Below are 13,435 nucleotides of genomic sequence, written 5' to 3' on the forward strand. Positions count from 1 at the left end.
CAAGCGGCAGTTTTCATCAACACTTTGTCAAATTTGACAATGAACCCGCCCACGTGTATGGCGCTATTGCGTGTCGCACGTGCAGGTCAGTGGTTCTGTTGGGGCGATAAGTTCTTCATCTGTAGTAGAGTGGTTCAGAGACTCCTTGTAAAAACTGACCTACTTATCTGTCTGATTGCACCTTCGAGAAATTTTCTGAAGTGAGCAAAGTTTAGTCCCGCGAAAGTGACTTCGAAGGTCGCAGCAAATATGTCACACGAGGTATTTTACAAACATGTATTGGTATATAAAGCCGAGTAAAAAAAATACACTCATTACGCACTTAGACTTGCGTGTTTATTTAATAGCGAACGTGTGCAAAAATTTCGATTGCACTTTTTGATTTAATTTTTGATTTTGGCGATTTCAGTACAGAGCTAGCTGTAAAAGCTTCATTTCATTTCTAACTTTCAAATCCATGAGCGCGCCACGATAAACTCATTACAACATTTTGGGATTTACTTTCATTTAGTGTTTACATCCTTTGTTTACGCGGCGCTCTTTGATAGGAAATACATATTTGCTAGCTCTAAATACGCAGAAGTATTTGAGACCGGAAGATAACCGAAACAATTTTTATTTGCAATCTTCATTTTCCAGACACTTTTCGGTAACTTGGTGTAAATTATTTTCATAATCATAGTATTTTATTTAATCATTGTGTAGACTTAAGCCTTGATCGACGGACTTAGTTTGGGTTTTTTCTAGATTTGAGACTAAGCCCTGCAAGATCTATTTAGCATTGAATTTGACAAGTACCCCTATGATTTAAGCTCGGTAACCAAACTACCCATGGGAACAATCACAAAGGCGTATACTAGGCAATGTTAATAAATTCCCGACAACTACGGAGCATCGGTTTATCATAACTGCTTTACATGACGACTGTGTGACGTTTGGTGACAAACACATTCAAAATAAACTGGCCCGATTGAAGACAAAGACTAGGTAAAAGTAAGGCGAAGTCCAAAAAAATCTACAAAACCACACGACGATTTTCTTGACACCACATTTTTTCCAGGGATAGCGGACGAGACTTTATTGGCAGATACTAGTGAAATTAATTTCAGAGAGATAGGGTTAACGTCCACTCGACACAAACTAGGTCATTTAGGGACTAACTTTATTGCAATAATTTGCTTACGCTTAAGGGTCTTTAGCAGTGGGAGGGACCCGGGGAAAACCCACGAGGTTGGAGAGGCGACCCTACTCCTTGTCACGTACAGCCAGAGACATGGATACACGGTGGCTGATTTAGGACACGCAAAAAAAAAATAATATCTCGAACGGCGCGGGGACGGGGGATTGAATATAGAAATCCGGCACGATCGCGCCAGGGTAAATTAGGAAATGGTCAGTTCCTACATATGATATAAATAACCTTAGATCAGATATGAGCTTTTAGATAAGATGAAATGTCAGTCTCTCCTAGTAAAACTCTGTAACCTCGATTTATTATACAATTATTGATTCGTATAATAACATGCGATATACTCGCAACTGGGAAAGGGGTAAATATAACGGGAAATATTTAGTGGTGGTAAGCATAATACGACACAATCAACCATTAAAGATACATTATGGGAGATTAGATAACGAGTTGGCAGTTCGCACTATAATAGTTAAAAACTAAATGTAAAGGCAATTTGCTGAATTTTAGATAACGAGTTTGCAGTTCTAACTATAATAGTTAAAAACTAAATGTAATGGCAATTTGCTGAATTTTAGTCAAATTGATCCACTATGAACCGAGAAATAAGCGATCGAAAGTTCCGCATAGCCTCGGTCATCACTGCTAAAGTCGGTAACACAAAATCATAGTCTCGATTATCCATTTAATCGTTAAATCGAGAAGGAAAGTTATGCAGCAAATCTGAGCATAATCCACTATAAGATCGCCGGCTAGCGTTGCCATCTAGAGTTGCTTATTGTCTAGATACGTTAATTAAACATGCATTATGCAAGAGCTAAATCTGATTATTGCAAGTCTTAATTTAGGCTTCAGGTGTTATAGAAGTTATAAATTAGATCTTTATTTAAACAACAAGACCAAAATCACGGATGGCTCGGCTACAGCTCGGATTTAATTAGGATTTCACTAATTGATTAAATCCAATAAGGGGTAACCTGATGAAAATACGTCAGTTAGATCGAGGCTAAATGATTGAGTGTACTTAGCGAGGCCGCTGTAAAGCGTTTCGGTATGCCAATGAAAACTTTACTTGATAATCGAGATATGTAGGTGGAGTTAACGCCTGTCAATCAAACGATCAGTGAAGGTGAAGACACAATTCGCTACCATCTCTAGGCAAATATTACAACGATGATAACTATGTTCAGAATAAAGTAATTTGACTGAATTTTTCAATATATTCTTCTTTCATCATCTACTTTTGAACTGTTATAGCAAGAATGGCCAACCCTCTATAAAAAAATCTCCCATAATGTATCTTTGATGAAAGAATCTACCGTTGTAACGCTACTTGGCGATCAACTTTTCTACATATTAGAGAGAGAGAGAGAGAAATGGGGTTTTACGTCCACTCGACACAAACTAGGTCATTTCGGGACTAACATATGGTTTAATTTTATTTCAATAATTCGCTTACGCATAGGGGTCTTTAGCAGTGGGAGGAAACCGGAGGACCCGGAGAAAACCCACGAGGTTGGACAGGCGCCCCTACTCCTTGTCACGTACAACCGGGGATTCGAAACCACGCCAGTCGACTCAATGACAGACTTTATGATACAGCGCGCGCACGCTAACCATTCAGCCATCCAACCCCCCTCTACATATTAGAAAGTCCCATTCAAATGGTTAAATCAAATCAATATTCAACTTAGCAATAGGTTAATTGTTCATAAATGATGTTTTAATGGTAAGTCTTATCATATTTGTTACAATAAGCCCCAAATTAAGCTCGTTTATTGGATTTTGGTTTTGTGCATGAACCACTCTGTGGACATACTCTCAAAGCAGGTCAAGTTTCCATGACTATTTATCAGATCACAGCGTGCATAGGTATTTGCATTTCAATATCCCCTCCTTTTTTCTTTTCTGTCTTTTTTTAAGAGTATATAATCTAGGTCTGCTAACTACTTGACTAGCTCTGAGATCTGTCTCAAGTGTTCGTCTGCGACCTCTAGTTCGACGCCGGGTTCTTATATACACCCCATGCACGTGCATACCAAATCGAGTCTGCATTTGGGCGTTCTTTGAATATAGCTGAGTTTGGGCGAGTCAAACCAACCCCGACTAGTTGACATTCACGTCGACGAACACGCCTCTCGATGATGTCCCAGACATGCTCTATAGGGGAAAGATCAGAACTCATGGCTTGCCAAGGCATACGGACAATATGGTGACGTTGGAGGTAGTCATTTACGACAGGAGCGTGGTGGGCACGTGCATTATCATCTTGAAAGATGAAACGTCGACCTGCACGTTGAGCAAGGGGCAGAACTATCGGTGCCAGGATGTGGTCATGGTAGTACACACCACTGACCCTTCCTTGAACAATATGCAAGTCCGTTGTGCCAGTCGTGGTGATTCCTCCCCACACCATAACAGACCCACGCCCGAATCTGTCATGCTGTCTGACGTTAACGTTAGCATGACGCTCATTTACACGCCTCCAAACGCGAGCACGCCTATCGGTTAAATCCAGAGTAAATCTGGACTCATCTGATAAAATTACATCGACGATTACCCCAATTTCTACGCTGCCTATACCATTGACGCCGCTGTGCTGGCGAGTTAATGGAGGCACAACATGCTGCATGTAGCCCAATTTCTAATCGTTGGGGGTGTAACCCGAATCCCTGTAACTTGGTACAAGTTTACAGAAAGCTGACTGGTCTTTTGTCCTCGATTTCGCAGGACCTGTGTACGAATGTATCGATCCTGGGCTTGTGTAGTGGCTCTAGGACGACCTGAACGAGGTCTAACATCAAGATTGTGTGTTTGTTGGTACCTGTTCCACAGTCTGCTGATCACAGACTGTGACACATTAAGCATGTTGGCTACTGCTCGCTGTGTAGAATCCATTTTAAGCATGCCAATAGCACGTAGACGTTCATCATGTTGACGACGTCTCATTGCAAATTAAACGTAACACACTAAAGCAAAGATACGCTAAACAGTAAATGTTTGCAAGAACCAGTTGGATAGGATAAACCAGCACGCGACAGTTTTCATCAACCCTTCCTTGAAGTGTCAAATTTGACAATGAACCCCTCTCACGTGTATGGCGCTATTACGTGTCGCACACGCAGCTCGGTTGTTCTGTTGGGGCGACAAGTTCTTCATCTGTGAGCATACTCTCAAAGCATGTCAAGTGTCGATGACTATTTATCATATCACAACCTACATAGGTATTTGCATTTCAGTATCCCCTACATTGTTTGAAGAGTATATATTAGAAGTAGTTTAGAAGCATGTCGTTTGCCAGTTTATGATAAAAGGATTTTCAAAAAATGACCCACACACACACACACACACACACTTATATAAGAACAGGAGAAACGAATTTCTGAATGTTTTCAATTGGACAATTTATAAACTCCTCCATAAATTTAAATAAAATATGTACAGATTAAGATAATAGGTTTTTTATATTTTCTGCTCCCATGATAATTCCCCAATAGGATCTGGAACGACAATCCTCCTTCCCTGTGAATCCAACGTCAGAATCTCTCCATCCTCCTGCACATGCATCAAAGGTTTATCCTGCCGAGAATTGAAATGGCTAAGTTCGGGTACTGATGTAGATTCCATAATTCTTTTACTCGGAACATTCCGCTTGGGCGGCAAAATATCGCCTGCATTGGTCATTCATGATTCCTGTGGTGATACTGAACAACTCAAAAGCTGTTTTAGTTGGTACAGATTTGAGCTAATCTAGCCTAGCTTTGGTCTGGATATTACATAACTCTTGTCAGATAATTTCTGGCAATTACATAGCTCTGTCAGGGGTACCTCACCACTAGAAATGTCTGTCAGAGTGTTTTTGTAATACCTGAAGATGTACGGTACACTGCAGTAAGATTTTCGTGTGGTACACTTTTGAGCTAATCTAGCCTAGTTCGGGATCATGGCATTTAGGGCGTGGAATACCACACCCACCACCAGAAACCCGGCAGACTTACATTCTGATGATACCAGATATACATACATTGATAACATATAGGAGTAAATTGGTACACTTTTCAGCTAGGTTAACCCTCTGGGCTCCTGCTCTATTAAAGGGCTCACACACAATGCTGCACGTGAATATTGGGGTTTTCATGTGCATCTCGTGCAATTTTTTTTTTGTGCACACGGCCGATATTTTTTGCGTTTGGGAGCATTGTGTGAAACAATAGTTCATAGTATTGCATAATATTATACTTAAAAAACCACCTAGTAATAAAATATTTGGGGGGGGGGGAAGTGATGCGTTTTCCATGGCGCTCAGTATATATAGCAAAGACACTGTTTCCATTGCAAACCCTTTAAAATGAGCTCCATTAGCCGTTGAAAAGTTGTTGGACATTGGTAGGCCCAAAAGGCATAACATTAAACCCATCGTAAGTGGTGAAAGCTGTTTTGAGTTTATCAGTGTACTAAAGAATTTAGAACCACCAAGACTCAAAGGTTTGACCGATCTGGGGTAAAGGATATGAATCATGACGGGTAACATGGTTTAATTTCCGAAAATCAACGCAGAAGCCATGGGTACCATCTTTCTTTTTAACTAAGCAAATAGGGCTCGACTAAGGGCTATCACTTTGACGAATAATTTTATCATCTAGCATCTTGTCAATTTCATTTTCAATCACTTTTTAAACAGAGTTAGGAACTTTTCTTGTGGGCTGGTTTATGGGTTGTGCATTTTGGATATTTATTTCGTGTTCCGTTATATTTGTTTTGCCCAATTGTCTGCGATATCACCTCGGTGGAAGCGGACGTAAAATACAACTAACCAACAACAACTTTTACTAGTTCCGTATTATTTTCTGTCATTTGTTTATCATATTCCTGCTCCTTATTTCCAAGGACTGATACAGCAGCTCCCATATCAGTCCATATTAGTTTAAATTCCTTTCCCTTAATATAGGGCAATTGCTTTTTTAAATGCCCCCCCCCCCCACAATAATTACAATATATGGGTGGTCGTTGGGCTCCAGCAAGTGCTTGGGTATCTCCCTGTGCATCTTGAGTATGTCCATTCTCATATCTGTCTGTTTGAGTATTATCCCTGAAGGAGCCACCCTCAACATTATCCCTATTCATATACCTATAATTTTGATTAAAATTTCTACTCCTACTTTCATGTGAACTTAACTTTCTGTCTATTAAATTTGAAATTTTAGCAAGAAATCTATCATGACTTATCTCTGAATTGTTTTCCAGGTATGAATTATTTTGATTCAATGAATCTGGCTTCCGAATTCTATCAACGGGTCCATCAACTGCCTCATACTCTACGGCTAGTGCTATTGCTTGATTTAGAGTACGGGGATGGCGTAATTGAACATGTTTTTATAATTTATGATTGCCGATGCCATGGATGTATTGATCCACCACATCGTCCTCTAATGCAGGAGTAGTTGGAAAGGCCTTGTGCTCTAGTCTTTTTAATTCATGACCAAAATCTGCAAGAGATTCATCGTTTTGTCTACGGCGATTCCGATATTCCACCCTGTGAGCGGTAAGTCTTTCTTCCAGAGTAAATATTTGCGTAATGACATTTTTTAATTCCTCATAATCGAATAGTTGGAACGAAGTATGTTCACTTAAAATTTGCATGGCCCTACCCCTCATTGATAGTTGTGCCATTTTGGTTGCGGACCAACCATTCCAAATAGCAACTTATAATGTAATCTGACCATTCCGTTCGTTCCCTATCGAACTTATCTGTTTCCTTTTCTTTCCTGGGTTAATGATTTCCTTTAGGGGAAACCTGTCCGGACTTTTTACCGGGACAAACGTAATCAGACCTAATAGGGTAGGGAGTACTATTATATTTTGGAGTATTAGAAAATAAGACGGCGTCAGACCTAATAGGGTAGGGAGTACTAATATATTTTGGAGTATTGGAAAATAAAGACGGTGTCCACTCAGAAAAGGCGCCTCAATAAGGAGATTGGTCTTCTTCGTAAGGCTCTTTAAACTGATATCTATTACTTTTATCCCTACTTATATTGTATATCGTTTCAGACACATGACGTCTAGGAGAACTGGTTATATCGTCAGAAAATCCTACTTTAGATTTATGGGAAGGCCGATTGGATATGAATTCTTCCTCCGAATCCGGAGTTTCATCTCTATATTGATATAAGCGTGGGGACTGATAATCAGAAAACCTAGCAGTTCGGTATCCACTAGACAAAGGTTCCAGTTTATTCAAAGTTAGGGTTAGACATGTCTTATAAGCATCATATGCTCTAGAACTGCGCACGTATGCCGAATTTGTATGGGTTTATGAAGGATCTTCGTCCTTCCTAAGCCTATGACGATGGGAAGGATAGTCACCATTTTCCCCTTTAATACTCATTATAGAAATAAATACAAAGTAAAATATCTATTTTCAATGAGTTATTACTATTTCCTTTTACCTAATATCTACCCTAGCAATTATAAATTTTTATTAACTCGTCTTGATATCCGTACAAATCCTATATAAGCATCCTGGCAAGCTCGCCAAAAAAGTATTGGGGGGGGGGGGGGGGCTCTTGACTGGCATAAATGTACCCCTCGAAGCTCGCCAATATGTAATACGAGGGCAAGCCCGACAAAAATGAAGTATCTAGGCAAAAATGTAGGTTCAAGCTCGCTAAAATCGGTGCATCCCAACCCTCAGATTAAATAAATGCAAATTAAGTCCCGCCCTTTTTACCAGTCACGAAACCTCCAACTGTAGGTTTATTCAGAAGAAACAGGGATTCGTATACTGGATGCTCAATGTTTTGCCCGAAACATCAATTCAGAGAAAACAAACGATTATTTATTATACCGAAAGTTTTATTAATTAGATTGTAACATCTGACAACCGTATAATAAATGAATAAATGGATGAATGGAGGAGTTTATCTCTAACAAATTAATGGGCCTCAAGTTCCAAGATTAGGGTTTAGCTTTATGCCAGTGTTTACCAAATGAATATGAAGGTACGTTTTTACAAAACAACTAATTTAAATGTAATCTCGGGATTCCATGACTATCGTACACGCGTCTTTCCGCCTACATTAAAAATGGTTCCACCCAGTCAAGACCATTTCTTAATGCGGGAATTCTCTTCACGCAAGATAAAACTCAGACGGCAGGCACAGTCATTACGCGCGAAACAATGCAAATCCGCACACTACAAATGACATGGAAAACTAACACCGACTCTACCGAATGCAGCCAAAAGTCCACATCTTTAAAAAAAAAAAAACTTCGTGCGACCAATTCGCGAGGGTGATCCACGCGCCAATGATCGACCAAGTATAAATACAAAGCAATTCGAACCGGAAGCACAGTAATGTTAGAAAATGCAGAAAGCCACTTTAAATGCTAAATATATGAGCGCGAAAAATTCATAACTAAAATTTACTAAATCACGACGTTGAAATACTTTTTAAATCATCGATAAATAAAAGCCTAAATTAAATATAGTTTATTAGCATGGCGGAAATGCTACTTTTCTCGGCTAATAAATAGAATAGTTACTATTCCCATACCTTTATTGCCATCGGGCCGCGGTACACGAATTTGACTGCTTATATACCCGCTTACTCGCGAAACGCTCGTGCGATCAGCGCAGAAAGTACTATTCAAACGCGGATTTGATTGGTCTCGCAAAGCCAATCAGAGAGCACGTAGCGAAACCTCAAGGCACAAATCCAACATGGCAGACTTTTTACAGGTAAAGAATGAAAATTAACAATTATTTGTGTACTATGGTAAATAAACAAATGTTCAATACTCAAATCAAGCATGGCCGATTTTTTACAGGTAAATAATAAAAATAATGGTAATGTTCAATACTCAAATGGACCTACACGCGAACACAGAGAGTGTTTGCAATATATTAGAAGTAGTTTTGACGCATTTCATTTGCTAGGTTTATGATAAAAGGGATTTTCAAAAGATGAAAACTCCCACATATATATAATCATACAATACTGGTACGGTACATAACCACCAGGCTTGACCAGATCAACTACTAAAACAAACGTAAACCGTATCTATTCGCACGAAAACAGGATACAAGATAATACATGTATACAGTGTTATACGTTTACAGTACTTGTATGGTGCATGACCACCAGACTTAACCCTGGTAGTCCACCCCTTGGACATATGTCACCGTTTCGCTTGTGAATTGGCCATCCAACTCCCCTCAAAACAATTGAACTGGAGAGAGTTCTGAAACTGGTTATGCTAATCAGAATATCATCTGAAACTGGTGAAACGGTTATATACAACTGAAAGATTAAACGGAAAGAGTAACATTTGTCTAAAAGAATTTATCATATCTTAATCAAATACCTATATGAGTAAAATACAGGCAATGCAGGGATCGATCAAGCGATCTCCAGGCTTACTCGTTGATAATGGCGATCGTTCTTATCTAACAACCTTTGAACAAATAGATATAGTGTAATAATGTCAGCTATATAAACCGCTAGTCCTCCGGTATGGTTCCACCTTGTCAGTGATGCAGGACGGAGGGCCTTTCAAGTAAATCTGTCTAGTCGTTTGGATGAGACGAAATATCGAGGTCCCGTCTACACACTGGCGTGCACGTAAAAGATCCCTTGACAGTTGGAATTCGATATAAGAGTAGGCCGTAGTGCCGCTGTCCGGGCAAAATTTCCCTCATAGCACACTGTATGGCGTACGCCCATTTTCATTAGCCCACTTCGGAGCAGAACAGTCGGACGTTAAACTTCATTTCATTTCATTTCATTTGTCTGTACCAGATATGAATACAAGGTATATGTTATATTACATGTATAGATTGTATTATATATAGTAAAGGGAGGTGACCTATATAAACCGTTAGTCGTCGCAACCTGATATGAATATACGGTATATGTATTACATGACAGACTATAGTCTGATATACATTGGAGCGAAGTGACCTGTGTAAGGTGTAGGTATTATCACTGTAACGTTGATATCTTTGATTAAGCAACAAATTAATGAAAATATTCGACACTCATAGATCAAAGTCGTCAGTTTATATACATATACAACTGGCGGTAGTTTTTACTTTGATGTCCATAGCAGTTATATCTCATAACAACCTGTCATGACATCATCATAGGTTGATATATTCGTTCATATCAACCGCTGATGACGTCATGACAGGTTGATATTTCATATCAACCGCTAATGACGTCATCTCAGGTCAATATATTCGGCTCATATCAACCGCTTATGACGTAGATGATCGAAATAATACAAAAAAAACCACAGAAATAAATTTTTATTCTTTCGACAATTAAAATTTGTTATGGTACAGTTTCTAACATTCAGGAAAGAAATAGACGGCGTACTTATCGACATACATGTATACTATTCAAATAAAGTAGGGGATATTTGATTTTTAAGTGTTATTAAAGTCACCTAATAAAACTGACGAAGAAACAAATGACAAAATGAAATGAAGTTCACATTCATCGATTTATTCCAAATGATCGTTAGACTAAGTAAGGCACAGACTGACCATTATAAGGGTAAAATGATACCCGGGGTCAAACAGCAAAGTTACCACAGCATCACAACCAAGTCAGTAACGGGTAAATCCTCCTCTGTTTGCCAAACAAGCATTGATCCGACGTGGCATACTCCTAATGAGACGTCTAAGGTCATTTTGGTCCAGATTGTCCCATTCCTGTTGCAACGCAGCAGCAAGTTCTTGGACATTGGCAGGACGTTGTTGACGTTGACGTAACCTCTGTCCAAGCATGTCCCAGACATGCTCGATGGGGGAGAGGTCGGGACTCAGTGCTGGCCAAGGTAATGTGGTGATGTTCTGTTGTTGGAGGTAACCTGTAACGATCCTGGCCCTGTGACATCTTGCGTTGTCATCCTGGAAGATGAAACGGCGGCGGCCATGACGTCGTGCGAATGGCACAACATGGACTGCCAAGATGTTGTCCCGGTAGTATTGGCCTGTAACACGCCCTGCAACAACATGTAAAGCCGTTCTTCCAGCAACAGTGATGCCTCCCCACACCATAACAGAACCACCCCCAAATCGATCATGTCTGATGACGTTAACGTCTTGGAAGCGCTCGTTTCGACGACGCCACACCCTCCTACGTCTGTCCAAAAAATCAACAGTGAACCTTGACTCATCTGAAAACATCACATTGCTCCAGCGTCGATTATCCCAGTGTTGACGATCCCTACACCAACGACGTCTTGCCTGAATGTGATGATCTCTCAAACAAGGGATCACGCGAGGACGTCGGGCGCGAAGGTGACCCCTATGCAGTCGATTCCGAATCGTCTGGCCACTCACTCTCACACCAGTGTCTGTTTGAAGACGAGCGCTGATCTGATTTGCTGTGATGACACGATTTCTCAAGGCCAAGGTACGGATAAATCGATCCTGGGCTTGAGTTGTCGCCCTTGGTCGACCTGAGCGTGGTCTGTCCTGTACAGATTGTGTATCACGGTATCTGGAGCATAGCCTGCTTATGACAGACTGAGAAACATTCATCGTCCGCGCCACAACCGCCTGTGTTGTGCCGATCTGTAGCATGCCAAGGGCACGTAACCTTTCATTTTGTGTAAGCCGACGCATATCAAAATTTGTTTTCTGGTCACTAAAACAATTAAACTGATGTTTCCACCCTGGAATTCAATGCCACAATGACTGTAACATTCAAAGTCAGAGTCGTGCAAATCTTGGGTTGGACCCCCATGATGATCCCAAGCATCACCTGCATTCCATGCGGTAGCTATTGGTGCGTTTGGGCGTCACATGTAACTGGAAATGTTTCTTCTGTTAGGTTCTATAGTGACTTTTTTCGTAGTCATTTGCATATTTTAGTATTATGCCCCCAAAATCAAATATCCCCTACTTTTTTTGAATAGTATATTTAGATCGGTTATCCATGTCTAAGACATCTTTCAGAATTTTCTTTTCGTCCGCATTGCGATTATTTCTCCACACACTACACGGCTTGAAAGTATTTATCGCCCAAGAGTTCCTTTGTAAAGTATTTTTGGGTACAGTCCACTTAAAACAGTCGGTCAAATCCTTCTCTGAACATACCGAAAACCTTCAATCATGGTTAACTGTCAGAATTCGTAGAAAAGAATGCCTTTTGGTCCAAATTTTCGACGTCGATATTTGCATTCACATCTATTCCATCGTCAATATGTTGGCTAAAAAGGATTGATTATTCGTATTAATATCCATTTTGTTTTTGCTTTCAATTCAATAGTCCAAAATGGCGACGTATAAACAAACACATGCACGTAATTGCACGTGATTACTTCGGTAATTTTCGCTATTTGGCGGAAACTATCGAGCAATTATCCAATCGTTGTCGCCTTTTAATGGAAGAGCCCATTAAATTTAAGGGTGAAATGGCGTTGTATATGTCGGATATAAACCTACTCTCCCTCGGATTGATATGGTAGGTTAATATCCTATACATAATGTGTATTAGTTAGTTAAAATTGTTAGTTATCAGGCAGTAGTCATTAAACAGGTGTTTAGTCACTAATAGTAAGTGCAGGAGGACCGCACTCCGCGCAAAACAAAAATATAAGACAAACCTGCGGACAAGACAGAAAATAGACATTGCACCAAATAAACAAATATCAAATCAAGGTGTTAAAACTGTGACTATTGACTGATATACACCACTATTGTCCAGATTTGTGTATTCAATGGTGATGGTTGTTATAGTAAGTCACACGAGTAGTGACATCTTTTACAGCTAGTTGCACACCTGCTAATTAATAACAACTGTATAATTTCTAACCACTTTCTATACATACACTGACCACTAATATGATTTGTCATTACTAAAAGGCCTAGCTTTATTAGTCAATGGTATCAGCTTATCAGTGTATACTAATAGTGAAAGAATAAGAAATAACATGAAAAATCTTAGAAAATTACCATCAACAAACACCCACTTTTACAAAATGCAATTATTGTTTTAGTTAATATACTGATATATTTTAAAATGGGAGCCATGGTGGTCAACTGCGTAAGACGCTGGCTCGCTAGCTTTCAGGTTGCAGGTACGCTCCCCGTGTTGGCCGAGAAAGTTATCGCGATTTTCTGGCGTGGTTTCGCCTTGTCAGTGACAGATGTCTAGTCGTTCGGATGGGACGAAAATCCAAGCTCGGGTGTACACAATTGTGACAGTATTGGTTCTTTAATCAGGTTCGGAT

The sequence above is a fragment of the Patella vulgata genome, chromosome 6 (assembly GCF_932274485.2).
Source record: "Patella vulgata chromosome 6, xgPatVulg1.2, whole genome shotgun sequence".
NCBI lineage: Eukaryota > Metazoa > Mollusca > Gastropoda > Patellidae > Patella > Patella vulgata.